Source organism: Thamnophis elegans, chromosome 2, assembly GCF_009769535.1.
Source record: "Thamnophis elegans isolate rThaEle1 chromosome 2, rThaEle1.pri, whole genome shotgun sequence".
Classification (NCBI taxonomy): domain Eukaryota; kingdom Metazoa; phylum Chordata; class Lepidosauria; order Squamata; family Colubridae; genus Thamnophis; species Thamnophis elegans.
In genome coordinates, this window is record NC_045542.1 from 108,888,948 (window position 1) to 108,900,848 (window position 11,901).

The window sequence follows — 11,901 nt, forward strand, 5'->3', positions numbered from 1 at the left end:
CGCTCACAAGCAACCACCCGGCAAACCCCCTCTCCAGCTGGGCAGAGCGCCATTCATTGACCTAGGGGATATCCCTAAGGTGCCAAGGCAGACAGAGTGTCTTCCGGACAGAGAGTCTTCCAGCAGCCAGCCCAGAACCATAGAGCACACTCCTAGAGCAGCCACTGCTGAAAGACCCGGCAGCCAAGTTTTGAAGTTTGGAAGCCGGAGAAGAAGTTATGCTTGGAGCATGACGGGGGTGGAACAGGCGCTCACACAATCCCCCTCTCCAGCTGGCCAGAGCTCCATGCACTAACCTAGGGGGTACCCGAATGTGCCAAGCCGTGGGAGTGGGCAGAGCACGTGCCTTGATGCCTTAGGGACACCCTCTAGGTCAGTGAATGGTGCTCTGCCTGGCTGGAGAGCGGGTTTGCAGGCAGTTGCTAGTGAGTGTGGTCACCTCATGGCTGATTCGCCCCTGAGGCTGTGCCTGGATCTTCGGGAGGCAGTTCACAAGGGAAGAGCTGCCCGGCAACTCCCCCCTCAGCCAGGCAGAACGCCACTCTCCAACCTAACGGTATCCTAAAGGCGCCAAGCAACATGAGCGCCTTTCCCCCCGGCTCCCACGGCTTGGTGCCTTCGGGATACCACTAGGTCGATGAGTGGTGCTCTGACTGGCCCTGGGTTGTCCAGGGGGCTTATTTTCGGGGTGGGCTTATATTTTTGCCCACGCAAAAAATGTGGCAAGGCATTAGTTTCAGGACAGGTCGTATTTTCAGGGAAACACGGTACGATACCCTTTTCCTTCCACTGCTGCTGCTAACATTATTTAGTTAATATCTCAAGGCATTCAAAATACATCCTTACTTAAAACTTTTCTTACATTACTCTTCCTTAGTCCTTCTCGTGTTAATTCTCCTCTCACCACCAGGGTTCATAGTGTGGATATAAACAGCTGAGAAACACACACAAAAAAACCTCTTTCAAAAATGGGACAACATGTGGGATCTAATCTATAATTTTAAAAAAGCAGAAGTAATTATGGTGCATTTTTAAAATGTTTCTTTTGGAAGACAAGAGGAAAAAAATAACACTACTGAAATCTTCAATCTGAATTCTTGATTCTGAAGCCTAGAGCACTTCAGGGAAGGCAGGGAGGGGTTCTACTGTAGCAACAACAGGGTACCCACAAGGAAGCTGAGTCAGTATTCCTCCTGGGGCTAACAAAAATGCAAAGCTAGAGAGAAAACTGCTCTGGCAAGTTTGAAACACACATCACGTTTCTTCAGAAGTCAGCAAATGCATTGCTCCCACCCCCACCCCACAAAATATCCTCTCCATTCTACCAAGACTACATCTCTCATACAGAGTTGAGAAGCATTCTCCATGTAAAAGCTGTCTGCAAATCAGATTTAGACCATGCATTCAGCTGGTGGAGCAGAGAATCTGGGAGGCATAAAGAAAGTTAGAGCAATCAGAGTTGGGCTTGCAAACCTCTGAATATATACTACATACCAGCAAAGGTTTGTTTTCATTTTTAGTATTTCTTTGTTGCCATCTAGTTGTTTTCTATATTTTGGCAGTCCAGTTATTATAGACCAAAGGAAGGCATATAAAACCATGCCAGAGGGGAACCTAGAAAAGAGTATATACAAGAAATACCATACTAAAGCAATACGACTGACTATCTCCTGGAGCAGCAAACTGACCAAGGTATCTTTACCAAAGATATAAATGCAACAACTTACAGCAAATTACTACCACAAGGAACCTCATTTAGTTACTAAATAGATTGTTAACTCTGATTTTCTGCCTTTTAGCAGATATTGCAAGGTATTTAGAAAAAGGGAAAGCAAAATTACTAATACGTTAGTAAAAATTATCTTAAATTATATCCCTGAGTATATGGAATAATAAAAGTAATCATCACTGTCTTATTTTTAAATTTTCTTTCATATAAATACTCTCATGTTAGATATTTGTATGTGGCTGAATTCTTGAGTAAAAGATCATATTATAAGAAAGACATGTGAATCTTTAAAAGATTGTATTAGACAGTTCTGAGTCATACAATACACACAAACACACAAACACACACACACAGACACACACAGACACGTACAGAGACTCATATGTATACACACAAATACACAGACACACACAGAGAAAAAACATATGCCTTAGGTATAAAAGCCACTGGGTAACTTTCATCCAGATACTCTCTGTCTCTCTCTCAACACAACCTACCTTCCCAGATAGTTGTTAAGGGGAAAATAGGAGGAGGAAGCTATATTAGGTATATTTGCCACCTTGAGTTTTTTTTAAAATAGTAAAAAGAGGAAATAAATAATAATAAATAAATAATAAAGTGTAGAGAAAATATATACTCTTTCCATGATGAATGAGATTGCATTTTTACATTTCATTTAGCACTGTTTATTAAAATTAAGCATATTTTTAAAGCAAAAGACAAACATCTTTGCATATTTATAAAACTTTTTTAAAAAAACTGTATCAATTACTTATTAAAAACATAATGTTCAAATCAGTCAGTTCATGTTTGTACCTACAGAATTCCTGATGCATTTTATCTCAAGTCTCAAAATGGTTGGGTGTGGCTGCTTTTGCTTTGTGAGATAGATAAGATTAGATATTTGTTAAAAACAGTGATATGAAAAACTACTTTTACCTTCCAGTAAGAATTTACAACCTTATCCCATGAAAAATGAAAAAAAAAGTCATCTAGTTCCCTTTTGTTGCAATTCCCTTTTTATTACTACATGAGAGATTCTGAAGACATGCATTTACAAGATCAAACATGAAGTATGAAGCATGTTTCAACCAAAAATTCACTGATTATGAGGGACACAGTACTAAGTAGCCCAGCACCCTGTAAGTGAGAGTTTCTAGCAAGAACATCTACCCCAGTCTCCAGCAAGCATATCTATCAGGATATATCCCTACACATTTTTTTTATGTAAAACAGTTGTTTTTGGAGACTGCAATCAGAAGCAATGAGATACAAATGAAAAAAGACATCTAACCGTTTCTTTTCTTTATCCTATTTAAAAATCCAAATCCCTGCCAACACAAGCTGCAATTTTATAGCCAGTCAAAGAAGCTTGAACACTACTTGATTCTCATCCAAAAGGCAATCATGTTCTAAGATACTCCATTTTTTTTTTAAATTTAGGTCTGTTTCTAGTGAAAATCACTATAAACACTGGCATTATACATTGCTTGTATACAACATGACTGACTGTCCCAATTCAAATCTAAGGCAAACTAATCAATGTTACAATAATCCAAGTCTCAGCTTTGACCAGAGATGTAAAAGAAGCTAAAGTTGAACAATTCTCTGCCAATTACATCCCTGCGACCAATAAGATCACATAGATTAGGCCTCCTCCGTATACCATCGGCCAGCCAGTGTCGGCTGGCAACTACAAGGAGGAGGGCCTTCTCAGTAGTAGCCCCGACCCTTTGGAACGAGCTCCCCGTAGAGATTCGCACCCTCGCCACCGTCCAGGCCTTCCGCACAGCCTTGAAGAACTGGCTCGCCCGTCAGGCCTGGGGACAAGGATAATTCCCCTCCCGAATGATGAATGTATGTTGTTTATTATTTTATTATATGTCTTATCTTAATGTCTGTATCTCCCCTTCCCCTATTTTATGTGAGCCGCCCTGAGTCCCCTCAGGGAAAAGGGCGGCCTACAAATATTAATAAATCTAAATCTCTAAATCTCTACCTGTAACAACCTTTTAACATAACACCAAAAAAGAAGAGAGGTGTCATACAAATTATAGTGAGGGTAAAGGGTTTAAACTGGAAGTAAAATAGCATCTTGAATGATGGAAAATGGTCTTTGTATATGAAATAAAACAGAAAAATATTTCAAAGTGCAAAAAGCAACAGAAGACAAAATGACAAAAAACACTGCAAATAAACACCTGGTCCAAATAAAAGTTGAATTCCAAAGCTGAACAAGCAAGCTTCTTCACATTAGCTGTCAGCTAGTGGAAAAGGTGGCAACATGATATGATTAATCCTCTTTTATACATGTTGGATGATTCACAGGTCTGTAAAAAAATTTTTTTTCCAGAGCTGTTTTGGTTATTTCATGTAATCTTTATGTTTTTTGGTGCGCTGAATCCGACAATGACCTCCATTTTGTCATAGGACATCATGTTTCCTGACAATTTAGGTAACTATGTTAAATAAGGCAATACCTCAAAATAAATGGAAATAGACTTATAAAATTAAAGTTTTATTACAATATTTTCATGAAAATCCTTTTTTGAACTGAAATGAACTCACCTACACACACTAAACTCAATTCTTCTTCTTTGTGAGGCTCCTCTTGGTGCATTTATGCTTGTCAGTAGCATCTGAAATGTCTCTCTGAAGCATCCAACGGTAGTCTGCCATCATTGTAATGCTCCATTTTCCCTGGTATCTCCTTTCCATCTCTTTGATGTCTTGGTGGAAACGTTCACCTTGTTCCTCACTCACAGCTCCCAAATTTTCAGGAAAGTAGTCAAGGTGGGACTGGAGGAAATGCACTTTCAAACTCATCAGGCAACCTAAAGCTTGAAATGCTTTAAGCATTCTTCCGACGATCTTTTTGTAGTGAGGATCTTTGTTATTGCCTAAAAATTTCTGTACAACTTCTTTAAATGCAATCCACCCTTCTTTTTGAGGATCCGTCATGGTATTGACAAACTCTTGATCAACTATAAGCCTTCTAATGTCTGGTCCAACGAGCCTTCAATTTTGCCTCCAACAGGCATGGAAACTTGGTGACCAAGTATTTGAAGCATTCTCCATCTCTTGGAAGTGATTCTACAAATTGCTTCATCAATCCCAATTTTATGTGGAGAGGTGGTAGAAGAACTTTATGGGAAGGTACCAAAGTTTCTCAGAGGACATTTTTTTCACCATCTGTTAGCACCCTCGGCTGCCAACTCTTCTTGGTCCAGTGATTGTTAGTCTCAACTGTCCCATAGACACAGAAAACAAGGGTATTTGGTATACCCAGCTTGTTGCCCGAGCAGCATGCACAAGACCTTGAAGTCCCCACACACTTGCCAACCATGGCCTTCATACTGAAGTTTACAAAGAACCAATTCCAAGTTCTCCTTCAAGTGTACGGAATGACCTACAGGTATGGAAGCGTAAAAACCGTTGTGGAGTAAAACTGCTTTGAGACTTCTTTTTGAAGAATCTATAAAAAGACGCCATTGCTCTGAATCATATTGGATTTTAATTTGACGCATCAGACCTTCGACATTGATGCAATAAACCAACTTGTCTTCCTGGGCGAAGTAAGGAATGAACTCCTTTTCATGTTGTCTGAACCATGAAGATGACACTCCTGGCAACAATAAATTCCTGCTTTTCAGCCTTGATCCGAGTAACTCAGCGGCATCTTTGGGAAGATTCAAGTCTCTTACCAAATCATTCATCTCCTCCTGTGAAAACAATTTTGGTCTTGTATCATCTTCAAAGTCAGAACTTGATTTGTCATCTGGTTCAGGTATGACTTCGCCTTCATCGGAGCTAGGTATCTCTTCCAAGGTAGCCGGGGTCTTGGGTACTGATATATCTGTGCCATGGGGGATGGGACGAATTGCTGAGTGAAGATTGAGGTATGAAATGGAATGCTTCCATTTGGAATTAAACCCTTTCACATCGCATGAACAAAAGTAACAGTCATCACTATGGTTCTTTTGCTCTTGCCATACCATAGGAATCCCATAACGGAAAGATTTTTTCTTACTCTTGAACCAGTTTCGGAGGTCCTCAACACACCGTTTGCACACTTTATTAGGCGCCCAAACTTTATCTTGATCTCCAATTTTTAGTCCAAAGTATGCAAAGTATACTTTTTCACGAAGTCTGTAATATTCTGCTGTTGCTTCAACACTGTAAATTCACCACAGATGAAACAGAAACTGTCTGGCGAATTAATACACTTTCATGGAGCCATAACATAACGGTTGAAGAATGACGAGTTAACATTAATTGCGATGAAAAAGTGTGAACAGCCTAGAACCAAGAACCTGATGATGATTCATGCACAAGTGTGGCATGCAGGAGAGAGCAGCTCTGTTTCTGTACACGAGACGTCACAGTGCTGGCCACGCCCCCTGCACTGACCAGAGATGCTGCTATCTGCCCTGTGTCTCCCTCCCACTGGATTCTTCAGGGAAGATTAACCCCTTCTACCATTAGAAGCACAGACTTAAAACTTGCTTAGCTTATGTATATATTGCTAACCATCAGATTTACAGTGCTATATTTTTTTACATAACCCGGACAAACCCTCTAAGGTTTTTTTGGCATTTTATATCTTTAATGCACTTATCTGAATAATTAATAGTAATTTGGACTTTAAATTTGGTTAAAAACCCATAATATAGAAACAAAGAAAAAATAAAAAAAAATGATAAATTTGAAGACAATTTTGCATGTTGTGGCAAATCATGATGTCTAGGAGTTTTTTCAATATTTCATTTGTTTTCAGCACACCAAAATACATGAAACTTAGATGAAAATAATCAAACAGCTTTTTAGTCACAGACTTGTGTTATCTATCTGAGATATTCTAGGGAAAGCATGTCCAACCTGCAGCCTACAGGCCGCATGCAGCCTTAGACAGCTAGAAAGATCACAAATGTTTAATAGCAATAACACTTAGACTTATATCCCGCTTCATAGTGCTTTACAGCCCTCTCTAAACAGTTTACAGAGTTGTAATTGCCCCCCCGATAATCTGGGTCCTCATTTTACCCACCTCGGAAGGATAGAAGGATGAGTTAACCTTGAGCCTGGTCAGAGTCGAACTGCCAAATTGCAGTCAGTCAGCAGTCAGCAGAAATAGCTTGCAGTACTGCATTTTAAGCACTGTGCCACCACGGCTCTTGTTATTATGTTATTTATATTCATTAGCTATATTACATATTTTACAAATAGTCCTGAACCTATGACTACAATTGAATGAGTGAGTGAACACATTGAATGAACACAATGTTGCTAAGTGAGAAATTTATTAAGTGAGTTTTGTCCCATTTTATGACTTTTCTTACCACATTTGTTAAGGGAATCACTGCAGCTGTTAAGTTAGTAAAATGATTGTTAAGTGAATCTAGCTTCCCCACTTACTTTGCTTCTCAGAAAGTCACCCCAGGATAATGCAACCGTCATAAATATGAACCAGTTGTTAAGCATCTGAATGTAAATCACATGATGATGGGAATGTTGCAATGGCTACAAGTGTGAAAAATAGTCATCAGTCACTTTTTTCAGTGCCATTGTAACTTTGAACGGACACTAAACAAACTCCTGACAATCGAGAACTACCTGTATATGCGGCCCATTCCTGTTTACTCAATGTGGATCAGGCAAGCCAAAAGTTGAACACCCATGTTCTAGAACAGTGAGGCTTTCCTGAAGCCTGGGGAGGGTAAAATGGCTTCTCCTCCTCCCCCCCCGCAGGCCGGAAATGGATTGTTTCCGAACTTCTGATTGGCCCATTGGGCCCATTTTTTCTGCTTTGTAAATAACTACATAAATAATATAACTTTTTAACATTTTGTTTGTTTCATTTCACAGGTTCAGTGGTCTTTCTCTTTTTGTTAAACATTGTTTTGTCTGAGATGGTTAATACTGCTGGCCTCATTTCCTGTGAGTGTGATGACTGAACTCTAATGGCTTCTAAAAAAAGAACAAGATTGGGAACATTCACTGATATGAGCAACCTAACTGGGACAGGCAGAGACTTCTTGCTGTTAACCTATTGCAAAGGTTAGAGGTGTATAAAAATATAAAGTTACCACCAGGTAAACATGCCATTGGTTGTAAATGGATTTTCAAACTTAAAAATAGTGTAGGTGGGAGTGTAACCCATAAAGCCAGGTTAGTTGCACATGGGTTTGCTCAGTCAGCCAATAACTATGATGAGGTCTTTGCGCCTAGTTTAAAGGCTACAACGTTACGTGCAGCATTAGCTGTGGGCAGCTAAGAATGAATATATAGTTAATCATTTAGCTGTAGAGACAGCATATCTTCATGCACCGTTGCAACATACTATATATTTACAGAAGCCTGCGGGATTCAAAACTGATAGTAAAACTGATTGCTGGAGGTTGAAAAAGAGTCTGTATGGCTTGAAGCAATCAGGATATGAATGGAATCAATGTATAGTTAAAAAGTTAACTAAGATAGGTTTTAAAGGTGGCATGGCTGATCCATGTTTGTTTAAGAAAGAAAGTGATGGTGTGATTTCATTATTGCTATTGTTCACTGATGACATAGCATTAATCACTAAAACTGAGCAAGAAGCTATGAGGATTATAACAATGTTAAGGACTAAGTTCAGTATAAAACATCTCAGTGAGATTAGGCAATATCTTGGTTTACAAATAAATAAAACTAGGGGAGGATACAAAATCTCACAAACCGAGAAAATAAACCAGCTACTCAGAATGTTCAGGATGGAACTGTGTAAACCAGCTAAAACTCCAATGGGTCAGGAATTTAGCCATGATGATGTAAAAAGCCCTGTGTTTGATAAAAGTATTTATCAATCACTGGTTGGTAGCTTATCATATATGAGTAATTGGTCAAGACCCAACATAGCATATGGTGTAAATCAATTAGCCAGGTTTAATGCTGAACCTGCTAAAAGGCACTGGCAAGCTGCTAAGAGGATATTAAGATATCTTAAGCAAACGATGCATTATGCATTGTATTTAGAACCTAGAGAAGATCTGAGCTTAACTGCATATGCTGATGCAAGTTTTGCTACAGATGTGTCTACACGGAAATCAACATCAGGGTTTGTTGTATTCCTGGGAAAGGCACTAATTAGATGGCAGTCTATAGACAAAAATTTTTAAGTCTATTGACTATGGAGGCTGAGTTCTCATGTCTGTCATTATTATGTACAGATTTGAGTTGTTATAAACAACTTCTACTGGATATGGGAATTAACATACAAAAACCTATTGTTGTTTATGAAGACAATCAAGCAGCAATTCAGATGGCATCCAATCTTGCTGTAAAAACTAGGTCAAAATACACTGATATCTGAATGTACGGCAAAGTGTGAATAGTAAATTAGTTTCACTGGAGTATTGTATGTCTGAAAACAACATTTTACTAAGGCCCAAGGTAATATAAAGCATAAACGTTGTTGCGAGGAATACGGATTAAGATTGTAAGATTTATATATTGTCATACCCAAAGGGGAGAATGTTAGGAATATAATTCTAACAGTTGGGTTGGCAATATATAAATCATATAGCAATGTTATACCTGTTTCTTTAAATCATACTGTAAAATGTGATTGGTTGCTGTTTCCTCTATTGGCCATAAGAGGGAGCCAGAACGACTGTTAGCTCTCTGTTCGTTAGATGCTGGACTGATCTGATCTGAGTGTTTTTGGAAGCTGCCTGTTAGAAAGTGCTGTGAGCTATCGTAAGTTTTGCAACTGCTAGCAAACTTTGAGTACCAGACTGTTTGTATGATTATGGACTATGTTATTTGGATTATCCCTTAACTGAAAGACATTGATGACTGACTTTCTTATCCGTGTATGACTTGGACTGTTTGATGGACTCTGATACCTCTATTTCCACAAAAGTAAAAGCCTATTTAAACTGAAGTGTCTCTGTATGCTGGTTTGTGTGTTCTCCAACACAACTCCAACAACGCTTCTCTGAACATACTCGCTCTCCCAACGGGGAGCTTACCTAACAATCTCAAAAGACAGAATACAATAGATTAGAAACAGCAAATGTTGTTATGCAGAGCATAACCTATGGTGTTGGTCTATGGACCACTGCTTCCATTACAACTGTCTTCATAGATACTGGCTTGATCAACGAATAAAAGAAACTTGCAGTTGACCTCAATAAAGTCAAGAGAGTCCAGGAAAAAAAATTATGAAGTCCCTAGATGAAGAATTTGATGAACTCTGTAAGAAGGGGGAAATAGAATGCATCTTGTTTGATGGCCTTATAGATGCAACTAAAGTTATGCTGAAAGCAAACAATTCAGACCAACAATGCCATGCACTGGGGCAACGTCAAGCTTGACCGGAAGTGGAATTGATTGGTATGTGTACTCCAAACGAATGTGTTACCCCTAAGACACTCATCACAAAAATGGATGGAAATATCTTGTCTAACAACAAATGGGCAGGTAAAATTGGCAACATGTTAGACACTGAAACAGAACTTGACACTGATCCTTCATTCACTAGAGTTTCAATTTCACTGAGCAACAATATTGTAAAGGATATCTTTATTGATGAAGTGTATGGATATAGGATCACCCAGGCAATAAGAACAGATCTGGCTCTTCTGGAAATTGGCCCTGTAAGCCATTCATGCTGGTTGACAAGTTTAAATAGGCTTTGTAGAATATGGGTTTCAAAACATGGCTTTAACCCATTATTTCTGCCTACCTGCTATCTGCAGACAGAGTGGGTGTGTTCCAGGTCCCTTCTCTAAATATTGTCATCTAGTGAGGCCAAGGAATCATGTCTTCTCTGTCACTGCTACAATTCTCTGGAACAGCTTCCCTCCAGTGATATAGATGTGCCCTCTCTCCTGGCTTTGGTCCCAAGCCTGGTGTGTGTGTGTGTGTGTGTGTGTGTGTGTGTGTGTCTATGTGTTGAAAACAAAAACAAAACAAATTAATAATCAAGCTGAAATCGGGGGCACCATTGGAACCATTGGAAGAGCTGAAGAACCAGGTTAAAAAGAGATCATCTTAGAGAAAATCTATCTATGTGTTCACTAAGAGTCAATGACTTGATGGCATGCAATTGATCAATCAATGTTCTTAATTATTTAATAGTCTCTTCTATTAAAATCAGACTGCACCAATAGTGAAGGTAAAGCTTAAGTATTTTGGATTACAAAGGGAAAAATCCTGGAGAAGATTTTTAGGACTGGAAAAATTGAAGGTTGGAAGAAAACAAAGTAATTAGATATTTTCCTAGATAATACAAGTACAAATTTATAAGGACTCAATGAATCAGTTACTGACAAAATGGCAAAATTGCACCTATCAAGTCATGAAGAGGTTGAGGTTACTGAGGAAACTACAGTAATGGTAAATCCATACATTTTTGTGAGATATTGTAATAGTCTTTACAATTGTGAGGATATAGATGGATGAATGTATTTGCTGAACTTTGCTCTACTCTTAAGCAAACATGAATGACACATAAAGACAAGTCATTAGTAGGTTATTAGCAAATCCCCATTCCTTGTTTTGGTTTTTATTCTTAAACAAATATAGGTGTGAATCTATTTTCATTTATTTGATTTACTATATACAAATCAATAATATTTCTAGTTTTACTGGTTAAACCTTATTCAGCAAATCATGTTTAGTTTTTTTAAAAAAATGCATGCCATAATCAAACTAATTATTTAATCCAAGCTATTACTACCTTCAGCTAAGTTTATAAAAATATTTTCCCGGCACAGAAAGGGAGCAGAATAAATGTGTGCATTCTACTTTTGTACGTAAGTTACCAAACTCTATATAAACCAAATGGTTCACAGGATCAGATCACCAAAAGGAGGCAAAAGAAAAACCAGTGAACCAGAATTATCATCTAACCAGCCATCAGAGATTGTAAGAAATATCTTAGGAAAACTGCATGCTTTATTAATTCAATCTGTTTTCCTTCTCCACTCCTGCTAACAGCAACTCCTTTGTGTATGCTTTTTAGATTGGGAGCAGAACAGCTATAAGTAGCCATGCTGAGGTTCACAAAACAGAGTGCTCTGGGATTAGCCAAACTATTGCTATACAATAGTTAATTTATTATGGTGAAGAACAATATTACTGGATAATTACGATTTACTTTGCATGGGGTTGTCCTCTAGGTCAGTCTATAA